The sequence below is a fragment of the Protopterus annectens genome, chromosome 17.part0 (genome assembly GCF_019279795.1).
Source record: "Protopterus annectens isolate FY-2018-M chromosome 17.part0, PAN1.0, whole genome shotgun sequence".
NCBI lineage: Eukaryota > Metazoa > Chordata > Ceratodontiformes > Protopteridae > Protopterus > Protopterus annectens.
This window is the reverse complement of record NC_056751.1, coordinates 116,184,327-116,200,482: the sequence shown is the minus strand read 5'-3', so window position 1 is coordinate 116,200,482 and position 16,156 is coordinate 116,184,327. Positions and strand designations below refer to the sequence as shown.

The 16,156-nt window shown below is 44.2% G+C and overlaps 1 protein-coding gene across 6 annotated transcripts in view; it reads left to right on the top strand.

Moving 5' to 3' along the window:
- Window positions 1-16,156, top strand: part of SLC20A2 (solute carrier family 20 member 2) — a 717,641-nt gene that overhangs the window by 304,642 nt on the left and 396,843 nt on the right. The window lies entirely within an intron of this gene.

The following is a 16,156-nucleotide window of genomic DNA, read 5'->3' as shown; positions in this document are numbered from 1 at the left end:
CCTCTCAAGTGGTGTCTGAATTCATCCGTGGCAAACATGATCTTTCAGAAATGGGATCAACCTTGCTGTGATCTCTTCCCTCTCCTTCCAGTGCCAAGTGCAGCGAGTACTTTGCCCTGATTCTCATCCTGGGGAATCTCCCAGAGATGCTCTGATCCATGCTTGGCCCAAAGCCTTTTTATCCTTATCCTCCTTTTCCCCTAATTCCCAAATTCCTCCAGAAAGTTCAGAGGATGAAGTGCAAAATCATCCCTTGCCCCATTCTGGCCTCTACAAGTTTAGTTTCCTTTCCTCTGGTCTCACCTTGTGTGTCCACCTTGGCTATATATCCCCTTTTGGATCTTCTGTCCCACCCTTCGGGCTGTCAACATCCAGACGTCCTCAGCCTGAAGTTAACCACTTGACTTCTCCACTTCCGATGATCGCTAGAACTCACAGGCTATCCTCCCCATTCGGTAGATTCTGATCACATCTCATAAGGTCTCTACTAGGAAAATTTATTCTAGTAAATGGAAGAAATTTTCTATTTGGGCATGACAGCATCAGTTAGATCTTTTCATGGCTCCTCTCAGCGATTCTAGATTTCTTGGCACCTATTTTTCATGGTGGGGTTGGCTTTTCACAGTCGAGGAAAAATTGGCAGCCATCTCTAATTTCCATATTGGTAAGGATTCTACTTTGTTGGTGCCCTCAAAAAATATGTAAGGCTTTTCTGAGGAGTGCCTTTCTACTTTGGCCTATGGTCAGTTATCTTATGCCCCTCGGGACCTCACTTTGGTGTTAGAAGATCTGGTTTCTGCTCTCTTTGAACCAGCTGCCACAGTTGATTTGCAATTCTTGTCTTGGAAGATGGCCTTCTTAGTGGCTATCACCTCTACTAAGATGGTTTTGGAACTTCATGCTTTTATGTATTAAACCTCCTTATCTGGTTTTCCACAAGGGCAGAGTAACTCTTCGCCTTAACCCTCCCTTCATGCCCAGGGTTGCTTCAGAGGTCAACATCAACCAAGTAATTAATCTCCCAGTCTTCTTCCCCAGTTTCCAAAACAAGGGAGAATACAAGCTTCACTTACTTGACATTCACAGACAGTTATGTTTTTAATTGGATAGGACAAAAGCTTTCAGAAAATTGGACCAACTTTTTGTCTCTTATGCAAGTTCCAGATTAGGAAGAACAATCACTATAAGGTCACCTTGGCTAATTGGATCTTGAAGTGTCTTGCCTTGCATTACACTAACAAAGGAGTTCTTCTTCTAAATAGTGTCAAAGCCCATTCTACTAGGTCTGTATCCACCTCTGCGACCTTCTGGTCCAGAGTGCCTCATGATAACATTTGCTCAGCTGCTACGTGGGCTTCTGAACATACCTTCATATCCCATTACAAATTGGATGTCTGTTCCTGGGGTAGGACTTCTTTTGGCTCTACCATGCTTTGGAATATCCTTCCATGAGGACCACCAAGCGGTTATGTAGCTGGGGACTCGGTCCCACAGGTTGAAGACCAAATGAAGACAACAACTTCAGATAAAGAACTGAGTTGTTGCTTCATTTGTCTTCAGCCTTTCCCACTGTCCTTCCCCCTTTGTCACTTTTTGGGAGGATCTGGCAGAAGTGGCTCAAGTCTTTTCCATTACTGTGTCATCCAAACCCTGAGGTATTCTGTGAATGGTGTAGCTAATGCTTAGCTTTGTTTAGCTGGTGGTGGTTTTATTTTCAGCAGCAAACTCTATCCGAGGGGGTGTAGGGAGATTGGGGCTTGATGGGTAGGAGAGGAGGAGATCGGCTTTTGGCTTCAAGGCTAGAGTATATGACCAAGTCGGATACGAGGACCGATCTGAGACCCACAGGTTGAAGACAAATGAAGCAACAACTCAGATGGAATGTTATGGTAAGAACATGACTTTTTACTCAAAGTACAACAGCTGCCTCAGCCTTGGTGCTGAATTACAAACTGCATTAGACGCATCTTGCAAGGGCCTTACTTTACATGCTGAAGGGTTGCATCTGGCATTGAGGGCACCAGGTTTGAGTGGACTGTGTTTGGCCATAAAGAAATACCCCAGCAGGCCAGATGATACCAGCTCACTCATTCCTTTCCCAGTGTATTGATGACTGATTCCTCTGCTGAGCCTTCAGACTCTCTCCAAAGAGACTATTCCAGTGCTGTGTCATACTGGGGCATCTGAGAGTTCACCAGAAAAATATAATTTGAGACGAGCTGGTATAAATGATGATAGAGTTGGCTGGGATACGTTTTGTTGCATAATCTACATATGGTGACATAAAAATGTAATAGCTTTAATGCATCATCACACTGTGGGTAAATATTAGTTACTTTATGTGGAAAGTGAAGTCCTGATATTTGATTAGTGATACTTGACAATGAAGGGGATGGACTGAGCAGTATGGAAGTGGGTGGATGTTGTCAGCTCACTCTTAATGGGGGTGTGGGAGGGAGGTGTGGCTTCTGCTTGGGTGACACCTTGTGGGAGCAGTGGGTGTTGCACCTGTGGGGAACAGGCCAGTTGAGCAGCAGAAAAAACTAGTCAGAAGACTAGTGTGGAGGCATGCATGCTTTTTTATGGTAGGTTAATTTGGGTGATTAGAAAAGCTGTTCTAGGGTAAGGAGCATAGTCTCAATCCAGCAAGACTGACTTGTCCCTCTTGGGAATGAATCATCTGACAATGCCCTCCAGCCAGGGAATAAGTGAGCTGCAGGGTTATTTTCCCTACTGGAGATGACTGACTCCTGACCAGAGAAAGGAGCACGCATGTCATTGGTGTGAAGGGGGAATCACTGAGCAAGACCCCTGGGAGTGGGGTAGAAGTAATTTATATGGACATGACTGAGATCAGAGTAGATCATGCAAGGGTCTTGATATTACATAAATAAAACCTTAAACAAGTCCCCTCCAAGGTCTTCCTGGATGCAGTTTTGGGTATTTGTATAAGCCGGGTGCCCCTTCTACACAAGAAACTTTTCTTTACCTGATTATTCACCATTCAGCCTTATCAGCTGAGAAAAAAATTATATAGAACAGAGCTTGTTGTAATATAGGGGTGTTCCAAGAAGTAATACTTAACGCCAGTTTGAAAAATGCAATTCTATTGTAAGAAGCCAAGTAAGCTTTGTGCTGCAGATGAACAGTTAAGATGTACTGTATAGACAGTTAAGCCACAGTTGTGCTGAATTATAGTGGCTTAAGTGTGTGTAGACCATTAAAATGTTCAAGTGCATGTGCTAGTGATCCAGAAAGCAAGCAATATGGCGGTGTTGCATTTTGATGTAGGTGGTAGTCAGAAGGGAAGAACTCAGAATGGAAGAGGTTATGAGTAAGAGCCTTGATATAAAATTGTGTATGAAGATTATGTGAAACTTGTTCAAAGCTCTTGTCGCCCAAGTCTCTTCCCTTTTTTTTTTTTTTAATTTCTCCAGATCTTTTGGGGTTTCTAATACCATGACTGGAATGGACCCCATTCCTAAGTCAAAGTAGTATTAAAGTTCATGAAATTAGTATTGTTTCAGTCTTTGATGTCAGCCAGAAGTGCTCTTCGCAGCACCTGCAGTGTGCCCAGTAATGACTCGTTCTGCATTTCATATGGAGTTGCATGTATTGGTAGCATGTCTAAATATGTTTGTAAATTACCCGTTGCTCCTACTACTATTGGAACTGTCTAGGTATCTTTCTTCCACATTGCTCTCGTTTCTGCCTGCAAATCTTGATGTATGACTTTGTCTCTCTCTATATGCAAGACACTGTAGTCACTGGGTATAGTGATTTCAGTGATCAATGCTAGTTTTGTCTTCTTTTCATGGACCCTACATTTGGTTTTCTTGCATCTGTCTTGAATTGTTGGTAACTGGTGATCCCACTGATGTAGACTTCATGATTTTCTATGATGCTTTGTGGTTCATGTTTCCAGTGTTTTTCAGCCACTTCAGTACCATAATGTTTGAACAATCCCCAGTGCAACAGCCTTGCCACATTATTGTGCCTTTCAGTGTACAGTCCTTCTGCCATTAGTATGTCACAACCAGCAACAACGTGTGAGACTCTTTCCAATTCTGTTTTACAAAACCTACATTTGTCTGTTTCTCCCACATCTTCAATGGACTCTCTAAACCAATGTGTACATAGCCACCAATATTAATCTTTCATCTTTTGCTTTGAATTTGCTTCTGCTTAACCATTCCTGCTTTCGATCCTTTTCATCATGAGGTTCTTCCAGAAGTTTTCTATACTAGCAAATATATTTATGCATTTTCTACACTTCTTTCCTTCTCAACTGATCCTTCACCTTGTATTTCTTTCTTTTGTTTTTTGGCACATTCAGTTGCCACCTGAGTTTTATCTACTTTTGGTTTGATTTCCATTCCTGCTTGACGCTGATATGCTTTTGCTAGACTAAGCAGGGAAGTTGTCTTAGATTTATTCTCCTCATGTTTCAAGACTTTCACTATATTTGGGTCCTGAGAGGTCAGCAGATGTGTGCAGTCCCGCGATTGCAGATCTATACATGTAATCACTTTCAAGGAGGCCCATACCGCCTTCGAAATGGTGAATATATAATCTTAGTTTGCACTGATTTTTATAAATCATTTGGTGAGCATAAAGAATCCTTGTTTTCCTGTCTAATCTATCCAACATATTTTGGGGCCAGTCAGTCACTCCATAACTGTAAGTTAGGACAGGAAGAGCAAATTGGTTTATAGCTTGAATTTTTTTCCTAGATGTCAATGCTGTTTTCAGGATCAATTCAAGTCTTCTAAAATATTCCTTACTAAGTTTTTTATTCACATTTTGTTCTTGTTTTATTGTTGATCCTTCATCAGTTCCAAAATATTTATACACTCCCTCTTGTTCAAGTTCTTTAAATGACATTCTTGTCCCAAACTGATGTTTTCTTGGTACTGTAGTTTTCTTGCTTTAAAGGTTGCTTTTGCACATTTATCAAGACCAAATGACATTCTTATGTCACATGAAAAAGTTTTGACGACTTGCAGTTGTGCTTTCAGTTCCTCATCTGATGAGCTATACAGTTTTAAATCATCAAAGAGAAGATGAGAGGTCTTTACACTTTGTTTAATAGGACCCAAGTTATAGCCATGGCCTAATCTGTTAAGTAGACAGCTTAAAGGGTTAAGTGCAAGGGATAATAGCAGTGGTGACGGAATCACCCTGGAATGTCCCCCTTTTAATTTTTATCCCTGGAGTAATATTTTGCCTTTATCATGGCTTAATTGGAAAGTGGTCTGCCACTGTTTCATGGTCACTGTAATGTAATTGATCAGTGTAGGGTGTATCTTGTACATTTTTGAGCACTCTTTTATCCATGAGTGTGGGATATTGTCAGATGCTTTTTTGTAGTCAATCCATGCCATACTGTCTTCCTCTTTTTGTAGTTCTCCATTATTTCTTAATTTAGCAACAGGTGATCTTTGTTCCATACAACTTTCTTTTATTTCCCTTTTGTTCTATTACCATGATTGAATTTTCTTCTAAATGACTATAAAGTCTGTCGGCATCAATTCCAGTGTATAGTTTATATGTAGTCAGAAGGCAAGTTATTGGTCTATAATTTGTACGGTAACTTGCAGCTTCATTGTTAAGTAGTAGCATTGTTTTTCCTGTTAACCAGATTGGTGTCTGTTTGGTGTGCATATATAAATAGTTCTTACTCGTGCAGAGATGTTAATACTTTTAGTCAGATGTTAGGTACTGCATCCAGGCCTGGGGTTTTCGAATTTGAGGCTTTTCTTAACTTTACTTGCGTCTGTATGGCTGTTAAGTCATCCCATTTCATATCCTGTACCTTTGAACTTTTTTTTTTTTCTTTTACTTCAATCCATTTAGGATCTTCATAGATATTTCTCCAAAATGTATCTATTTCTTTTTTTTGGGTGTCTTTCAATTCCTTTTGCCTTGCTTCCCAAGTCTCTATAGACCTTTTTGGGGTCATCAGTAAATTGCTTATTTTGTACTTTTCGTTTACATTTATCTGTGTATCTTGTAAGTTTTTCTGCCTGTGCTGAGATTTTTAGTTTATTATTTCCAATAGTGCAAGATAGATGTTCATCGTGCATACAGCTGCAGTCATAACAAATGGGTTTTCCTGCCGTCAGGCGGGTCCTCGGTCGGTCGAATTCCAAAGTCTAGGTCCGGCATCTGTTGTCGTCGCTTCCTCCCTGACGTCAGTGCGACAGGGGTATAAAAGATCCAGCCGACACCATTTTCTTCCGTCATTCTTGCCGCTCTGTGCCCGAAGCAGAAGCAGTTCGCAAGTGCCGGTCGGCCAGCTCCTGAGATTACGAATATTTTTCAACCGAAGTCTTCTTGAAAGCTAAGTACCCCATTGGGGAAGCTTTTCTTGCCTCAGACAGATGTCAGACAAAGTTAATAATTGCATTTCTTGTGGGAAGCAAATACCGCATAAGAATTTTCATTCCCTCTGCATTCCTTGCCTAGGCCCAGACCACAACGTCTCGGCCTGTCGTTTTTGTGCTACATTCAACAGACGCACTATTAAGCATCGGGCGGAGTTCGCCCAACATTATTTTGGCAAAAAATTTAATTACATTATGTCATCGGATTCTCCGACTCCAGTTTTAAGTAAAAGACGCAAAGATAAGGACCGACATACGAGGTCCGCGACTTCTACAGACACCATGCCAAAGCCGACTACAGGTGGTCTGATTCTCAGTGAGGTGCCTACGCAGCCCCTGACTACCGACGACACTTCATTGACAGTGGCTTCTGTGCCCGAGGTCGCAGGCTCTTCGGCCCACACCCCGACTACAGATACCGAAGCCACTATTGGCGGTGAAACTAGAGTTTAGATAGACCTGCCACCTCTCAAGGTGTCTACAGGCCTTCCTCTTCTTTTTCCATCAAGGCTTTCACCAAGTCTAAATCAGCCATGCATACTAAAAAACAAGCTCCACAGGGCCCTTCTCAAGGCCCCATGCCTAAAAAGCAGATGCTCAAAATGGCTGAGGATTTGATTACTCTTATTGGGGGTTCTCGAACCCCCCCCCCCGGACAAAAGACCCAGAGTGGAGGAAGAATCCCCCTCCTCGGACCAGGCCTCCATTATTTCAGAACATTCTGAAGACCAGGAACATTCTTACTCCCCTTTTGAAGATTCTGATGCAGAGGAGTCCATTCCCTCGGTCTCCCCCCTGAGGATTACTCTTTTGGGGAAACCTTACATACCCTGAGGGAACATTTCCACTGGGAAGGCCAAGAGTACTCAGACTCCAAGAAAAGGCTTAGGGATTTCCTCTTGCTCCCTCAGCACAGGCCTCTGGCTATACCTCCTGTCTTAGACATTCTAGATGACGTGTATTCGGAGGCCTGCCTTAACCCAGATTCTTTACCTGCAGCTCCAGTCAAGCCTGACAGGTATTACCGGGTTCCTGACTCACACCAATTCCTATACAAAAGCCATGTGGCTGACCCAGAAACTATATCACAGGGTCCCAAGGGAATTAAGGCCTCCACTGCTAAAAATCCATTACCTTCAGAGAGAGATTCCAGAGCTTTAGAGAGGTGGGGGAAAAAGGTTTACACCTCTGCCACCTTAACCATGAGGGCATTAAACTGTCAGTTCCAAATGTTAAAGTACCAGCAATTTCTGTTATCACAGTTGAGAAATAAATGTCACAACCTGAACAACCAGACTTGAAGGAGTTGCAGGATTTGATACATAGTGCAGAACAAGTGGGTAAACATACCTTACAATGTGGTTTTGATGCTTTAGAGGCTTCATGTAGGGCTGCTGTTACAGGATCAGTCATACGTAGACATGCCAGGCTCAAAGAGCAAACCTTACCAGATCATGTCAAAGCTAAATTACTAGATGCCCCTCTGCAAAAAGATGTATTGTTTGGTGTTAAAGCTGAGGAGGTATTAAAGAAAATGGAGGAGAAGGCAAAATCAATGCAAACAGTAAAAGATTTCCTACAGGTACAACCTCCACGTTTCAGTAGAAATTGGCCTTCCAAAAATTGGTTCTTTCCAGCCACGGACAGACCCCAAAGAGGTAGATACAGGTGCCCGAGGGGTAGAGGGCAATCTCAAGGATCATTTAGAGGCAGACAATGGCAAACACCCACACAAAGAGGTGGTGAGGATAGTTCACAGCCATTCTGAAAGCAGAACCAATGACTTTCCCCTTTGCATGCCAAGTAAGGCTCAAATGGCAGCACCTTTAGGCGGAAAACTGGCATTATTTTCGAAAAATTGGCATATTGTCACAAAAGACAAATGGATTCTGGACATTATAGACAGAGGCTACAGATTTCACTTTCACACCCTTCCAAAAATGAGAGGCATGCCAAACCTGCCACACAATCAAAGGGCAGAGGCACAAAAACAAATTTCAGATCTCATGGACATGAAAGCTATTCAAGAGGTACCTGTACAAGAACAGGGTCAAGGTTTTTATTCCAGACTATTCCTGGTACCAAGGAAGGGAAAAGATTGGAGACCTATTGGATCTATCCATCCTAAACACATTTTTACTCGTGCCAAAATTCTAGATGCTCACATTACAGCAGCTTCTTCCCATGCTTGGCAAGGAGTCTTGGCTGGTAACATTGGACCTCAAGGGGGCATACCTGCATGTCCCAATCAGACAAGATTGCAGAAGATACCTCAGATTTCTTGCAGGTTCAACCCATTATCAATTCTCTGCATTGCCCTTTGGCTACTGCGCCCAGAGTGTTCACGAAATGCCTGGCATCAGTAATCGCCTACTGCGGACTTCAAGGGATACAAATATACCCATATCTCGACGACTGCCTGATCCAAGCGGACAGCAAGCACATACTTATGACACATCTGGCGTTTGTAATAATGTTGAATTCTCTGGGATACACAGTCAACAAAAAGAAATCAAGGCTAATAACCTCTCAAACAATAATTTTCCTGGGTGCCAGCTTGGATACAAACACCCAGATGGCCTACCTCACGCCAGAGAAACAAGGGCAACTAACTCAATACAGAAAACTGGCAACTTTCACCAGGCTGACTGCAAGGAAAATCCTGCAGGCTCTGGGATTCATGGCATCTTGCATCCTACTAATCCCATGTGCAAAGCTGCATATGAGGAAACTTCAATGGTACCTAAAAAACCTATGGTCTCAACACAGCCACAGTTTGGAAACAGTAATACCACTAATTCCATGTCTTCAAAAGGAATTTTTGTGGTGGGCTCAAGCATGCCAAAGAAACACAGGTCTCCCATTCTGCAAGCCTCAAGCAAATAAAATCATCACAACAGACGCCTCTGACTACGCCTGGGGGGCGCACATGACAGATCGGTGTATTCAGGGTAAATGGTCCCAAAAAGAAAAGCACCTACACATCAATCAGAAGGAAATGCTAGCAGTAATAAAGGCTATTTTAGCTTTCAAAGACCTACTGCATCCAGGCCAGCTATTGATAAGGATGGACAACACCACAGTAATGTGGTACATAAACAAACAGGGAGGTACCCATTCATACCCCCTATGCAGGCAAGCCATGTCTGTTTGGAACATGGCTCTGGAATTACAAATCAAGCTACAAGCACAGTACCTGCCAGGCAAGGAAAACACACTGGCAGACAACCTAAGCAGAAATATGACAGATCCACACGAATGGAAGTTGCATCCTCAAGTTTTCACAAAGATAACTCAAGCATGGGGAAGGCCAGACATAGATCACTTTGCTTCCAACAGAAATCACCAATTGACAAAATTCTGCTCAAGGACCTTTCATCCACAGGCCTGGAAAGTGGACGCACTCTCCTTCAGTTGGGCAACAATGACAGTTTATGCCTTTCCACCTCTCCCTCTGCTGCCCAAAGTTCTATTAAAAACCAGAGCAGACAGACCAAAGATGATTCTCATTGCTCCAGACTGGCCAAGGCAACACTGGTACCCACTCCTGAAAAGCCTGACGCATTCCCCACCATGGATCCTGCCTCTAATGCCTCTTCTGCTGACTCAGCACAACTTCAAAACTATTCACAGTCAGCTGAAAACACTCAATCTAGGCCGCATGGAAGATTCCTTAAATTCACAACAGGCTCTACTCTCCAAGGAGGTGCAGGATGTCATTTTGGAGGCCAGAAGACCACCTACAAAAAAGCCTACTTTGCAAAATGGAAACTGTTTTGTGCCTGGAATGAGAAAAAGGGTCAAAATCCTGGAATACTGAATTTACCCCAAATATTACAGTACCTAGCAGAGATGCTAAGCAATGGACTTTCATTCTCCTCCCATCAAAATCCATGCCTCAGCCATTTCTGCAGAATACAACACTGATCCTCCTTTATTCTCTCACCCCCTCTTAAGACAGTTCCTCAGAGGGGCTAAGAATATAAAACCCCCAAGGAAACAACCAGTACCTGCTTGGGACCTCAATTTCATACTGGAAAAACTGACCTTGCCTCCTTTTGAGCAAGCTGCTTCAACAGAACTGCAATACTTGTCTTGGAAAACAGCCTTCCTCCTGGCAATCACTTCAGCTCGCAGGGTTTCAGAACTACAAGCCCTCATGGCTGTGCAGTCTTTCATCATTTTCCATCAGGACAGAGTTACCTTACGAACCAATCCGTCCTTTATGCCAAAGGTAGTATCCAGGATAGCCTTGAATCAGGCTATCAACTTACCTACCTTCTACCCTAATCCTCAAAACAAAGGGGAAAGACTACTACATTCCTTGGACATTCACAGACAGCTGCGTTATTTGGACAGAACAAAGCCTTTCAGAAAATCTGAGCAACTCTGTGTCCTATGCTGCAAGAGTTCAAGGGAAGCCAATTTCCAAACAGACAATCTCAAAGTGGATAGCCCACTGCATATGCTTTTGTTACTCTTTTCATGGTAAATCTGTACCTGCAGGCATCATATCTCACTCCACAAGGGCCACAGCTACCTCTGCAGCTTTCCTCAGGGGGGTTCCTACCAAAGATATTTTGAAAGCAGCCACTGGACTTCCGTACATACCTTCTCCAAGCACTATCACCTACCATTCTACTCCAAATCTAGAGCAGGCTTTGCCACTGCAGTCTTGCAGGGCATCCTGGCTCCTCCTAGTTCCACCTAGTGCCTACCACCCGTTTTATAGCTTTGGGATTCTGCTCATCTGTTATGACTGCAGCTGTATGCACGATGAACATAGTACAATTTTGTACCTACCATACATGTAGATGTTAGAGTGCTAATACAGCTGCAGTCCAGGTTTCCCTCCCTCCTTCCCCTCTTGGGACAGGCCTAACGGCTAACACCTCCTCATACAACCTGTTTGGGGTATTCTTTTCATAGGTTCATAGGTTCATACTAGGCTATCTGCTTATAAGCCTAGTCAGAGTGTGTGTGGCTTTCACCACCCCTTAGGATGAGAATACTATACCCATTAGTTTGCTGTGCCTCTGTCCAGCTGTGACACAGAGATGATTCCTGGGGTAAACCTACGATCTCCCATCCACTCGTCAAGATTTCTCGTGAACAGAGTCAGTGAGGGGCTCTGCCTCACATGGACTGGGATTCTGTTCCATAGTGTAGGGAGTCTCTGGGTGATGAATCTGTCCCTCCAGCACGTCCTATTTATATCTGTGTTGAGGTTTAAGTCTCTTGCTCTCGTGGCTCTGGTGGATTTGGATTTTGGATTTTTTGAGGTGGAGCATGTCCATTAATTCCGGGTTGGACATGGCCTTGTATGTCAGGCACAGATCACCTCTGAGCAGATGGTATGCAACTGAATAGAGCTGGAGTTTCTTCAGTCGGGCATCGTATGACATATGTTTGAGCCCCTTTATCCTTTTGGTGAGGAACTTTTGGGGTCTTTCCAACTGCTGCAGGTGTCGGGTAAGGTACATTCGAAATGGGGCGTTGTACTCAATCATTGGTCTGATAAGTGAAGAGTACAGGGGTACAATGACCTCTCCTGATCTGGATGCGAATCCCTTCATGATCAGGTGGGCAATGTAGAAGGTCTTCCTAACCACTTTGGCAATGTGAGTGTCAAAAGAGGTTACTGTCAACTTGGGTCCCCAGGTCCCTGATAACTTCTTCCGTGTTTAATGGATTACCACTTATGTGGTAATTAGGGGTTACCTTGTTTTTCCCAAAGGGTATGACTATACATTTTTGGCATTTAGCTTAAGGCCATGGCTCTGGCACCAGTTATCCATTTCTATGAGACCTCTCTGGAGGATGTCTGTGTCTGATGGAGTGTCAATTATGGTGCCCAGTTTGCAGTCATCTGCAAATTTTGTCAGCCACAATCCCCCTATGTTTGCCTGCACTTCAGAAAAATAAATGCCGAACAAGAGGGGGCCCAGGACTGAGCCCTGTGGGACACCACTCGTGACCGGCTTTGAGTCTGACATGGCACCAGCAACTCTAACCCTGTGTGTTCTGTCCTTGAGCCAGTTTGCAACCCATGTTGTGACATATGGGTTTACATCTAAGCTGGTGATCTTTTCTATGATGCCCGATTGGGGTATTCTGTCGAACGCTTTTGCTAGGTCAAGGTAGGCTGTGTGAACTGCCTTACCCTCATCAATGGCCTTAGTGACTGTTTCGAAAAAGTCGACCAAGTTCAAGAGGCAGGATCTGCCCTTGACAAAGCCAAACTGGGTAGGATCCAGTGTCTGTAGGTCCCCAATGTCTTTATTTATGAGTTCCATTATGATCCTCTCCATAGCTTTGCAGACGAGGCTCGTCAAGCTTATGGGGCGGTAATTTCCAGGGTCCGTAGAAGCACCGCCTTTGTGGAGTGGGACCACAGTTGCCGTACGCCATTCTTTGGGTACGTATCCTGTAGTAAGGCAAAGATTAAACAGCAGCCTTATGTGTGGGTTTAGTTCCTCATTGAGTTCGTGTAGCACACAGCTGGGGACACCGTCCGGTCCCATTGATGCTGTGTTTTTGCTTTAGAGAGCAGCTCTCACCTGGGCATCTGAGATGTTTGGGAGGCTAGACTCTGGTGGGATAGATATTTCTCCTTTTGGGGGGGAGGGAGGGGAGAAATTTGCACTGAACCTGTCTGTCAGTATGTTGGCAATGTCTGTGGGTTCAGTGATTTTTTTATCATTTTGGACTAATTCTGAGCATATCTGGGAGTTTCCACCCAGGTTTCTAGCATAGCTAAAGAAGGCCTTATGATTGTCTATTGTGTCATTAGCGATTTTTCTCTCAAAGTTGGCCTTGGATGATTTTATGAGTGATCGTAGTTTTTTGCTAGTATTGATCTGAGATGCCTTCCCTTTTAGGGATTTTGCTCGGTCATGTAGTAGCTTTCTCCTCTTGTTGTAGAGTTTGTTTATGGCTGGGGTCCACCAGACCCCCCGCCTGCCTTTGGTGGAAAGGGTCTTGATTTTATTAGGGATTGCTTGATCCATACATTCCTGGAGGTGCTCGTTGAAGGCATTTGTAAGGGTTTCAGCAGCGTGGGTTGTGGTTTCCACTGGCTCGGGGACCTTGAAGGATACCACTCCAGTCTTAAGAAGTGCGAAGTTTGCTTTTGAGAAGTTCTTCACTGTGGTCTTTTTTGCTGGGGGTGGGGGCGGGATGTGGATCTCCAGTGAGATTAATTTATGGTCTGATCTCACCAATGAGGGATATACTTCCGGTGTGGAGCATTTTGTCCCCATGTTTGTGATGATCAGGTCTAGTATATTTTCTTCTCTTGTGGGGATGGTGACTAGTTGTTCCATAGCATTTGAGTTTATGAACTCCAGGAACCTTTGGGCTAGGGTGTTGGGGCTTGAGTAATGTTCCCAGTCTATGTTTGGGTAGTTGAAGTCACCCAATATGATGGTGTTTGGAGAGACATTCATACTCTCCAGTGTCTTCAGGAAGGCTGTGTGGGTTTCCTGAGTTTGAGAATGTGGTCTGTAGCATGCTACAAACTGTAGGGCAGTTTTACCTATGGTTAATTGCACCTGGATGGTCTCCGATGCTTCGTGCGTTGCCACTGACCTGGAGGTGTGGGTATCCTTTATGAATATGGATACTCCCCCTCCTTTTGTGGTTCGGTCCGGATTTTGGTTCCGGAACGCATGATATGAGGTATAACCTGATGGTGCTGGGGTGCTCTCAGGAGCCTTGAACCAGGTTTCAGTCACAGCACAGACATCGATGTTCTCCATACTGAGGAGGGCTTCGAGGGCGTGCATCTTGAGGTTTAGACTTCTGGCATTGAGCAGTATTACCCTTAGTTTTTCTCCATTTTTGTTTTCTAGGGCGGTAGGTTTATCATTTGAGCCTTGCCTAAAAAAGGCACTATGGGGGTGGCAAGATCCTTTGCCAATATCCGTGTATTTGCTTGCAACTACTGTTTTTTGATTATATTGCATTGCATTATTACATAATTTTATGTATTGCCTTCCTTCTGGGGGCACCTGACATCTGGGGCAAGAAAAACTGAAGAAAATGGCGTCTGCTGGATCTTTTATACTGCTGTCGCACTGACGTCGGGGAGGAAGCGACGACAACCGACGCCGGACCTAGACTTTGGAATTCGGCCGACCGAGGACCCGCCTGACGGCAGGAAAACCCATCTGTTATGACTGCAGCTGTATTAGCACTCGAACATCTACATTTATGGTAGGTACAAAACTGTACTTTTCTGCTCCGTCATAATACTGTGCATTGCTTTCATCCCTTCTGCCTTTGAGTATTTTTGTTCTGTTCCCTTTCAACATTGACTGCATCAGAGTTGCCACATTTTCCTGTTTCTTCTTTTGTCACCCAGCTTCAGGTGAACATTTTTACTGGTTTCCGGTGGAAAGCTCCAAAATGTCTTTATATGGCAACTGTCCAGTTGCTTCCCGTTTTACTGGTTTCTCCTAATTTGGACATCTCTTGCTCTATCCTACTGTGATGCTTTCTGAGTTAGATTTTCTACACTGAATCGTTCACTTCACAGGTACTCCATAACCTCAGATGTTCTTCGTCTTCCATTGCTGCAGTCCTGACTATTGGGTATAGTCCGCGTCCCAGTCGGCCCGAATACCAGAGTATAAGGCTGACGTCGGTCAGGGCGCATTAGACTGGCGCCAATGCGTCAGGGTACTAATCGCATGACCGGCGTCATATCCTCAGTCTTTTGCCGCATGGTCCGATGCAGAAGCAGTTTTGCGAGTGCAGGTTGGCGTACTGAAATATTTCGATGCGGGTTTCAGACCGAAACAGAGTTGGCTAAGTACCCGTTGGGGAACATTTTGTTTTTTCTTGCCTCAGTATTTTACGGATGTCAGAAAAAGTGAATAACTGTATTTCTTGTGGGAAACAGCTTACAGAAAAGTGGTTTCAAAGTCTCAGGAGCTTTCCAGGACTTGCAGGAGATTCTTTCTCCAGAGGCAGAGGGGAATAATTCCAATGGTAGGGGCTGCCTCTTGCGGGGGTGTCCGAGGAATCAAGGGTCACTCTGTTCTCAGATGGGCCCTTTCAGCAATCCTGAGGGTTTGCCCGACTGCTCTACTCTGGAGGCAGTTGGCGGATATCTCTCCCTTCACCCAACAGTCTGGGAATCCAACACTGCCAATCATTGGGTGATGAAGATAATATCCAGGGGTTACACCACTCTGTTCTTCAAAACCATCTCTAAACCTCCCGGATGTGCCACCCAATCAAAGGGAGTTGTCAGCTCTAGAAATCACAAAGCTGCTGGAGAAAAGTCATCCAGCCCATCCCCCCAGACCAGTTCAGATCAGGCATTTATTCCAGATTCTTTTTGGTGCCGAAGAAGACTGGAGACTTCAGACCAATTCTGGATCTCTGTTCTCTGGAAAGATCGGTTGCCAAGACAAAATTCCAAATGATCACCATACAGTCCATTCTGCCCTTTCTGCAGAAGGACAGTTGGATGTGCTCAGTAGGCCTTCAGGATGCGTATTACCACATCAAGATGGACAAACACTCCAGAAGGTTCCTCTGCTTCCATCTGGGTGCCAATCATTTTCAATTCAAGGTACTCCCCTTTGGAATCCCGACATCTCCCAGGGTGTTTCTCAAAGTGATGGCAGTAGTTGCAGCTTACCTAAGACTGCTCGGATTCCACATGTTTCCTTATCTGGATGATTGGGTCTCCACTGCCTCCTCCATGCATAGACTCCTGCAAGCGAAGGATTGTCTCCTTCACCTTGCCATAATCTTGG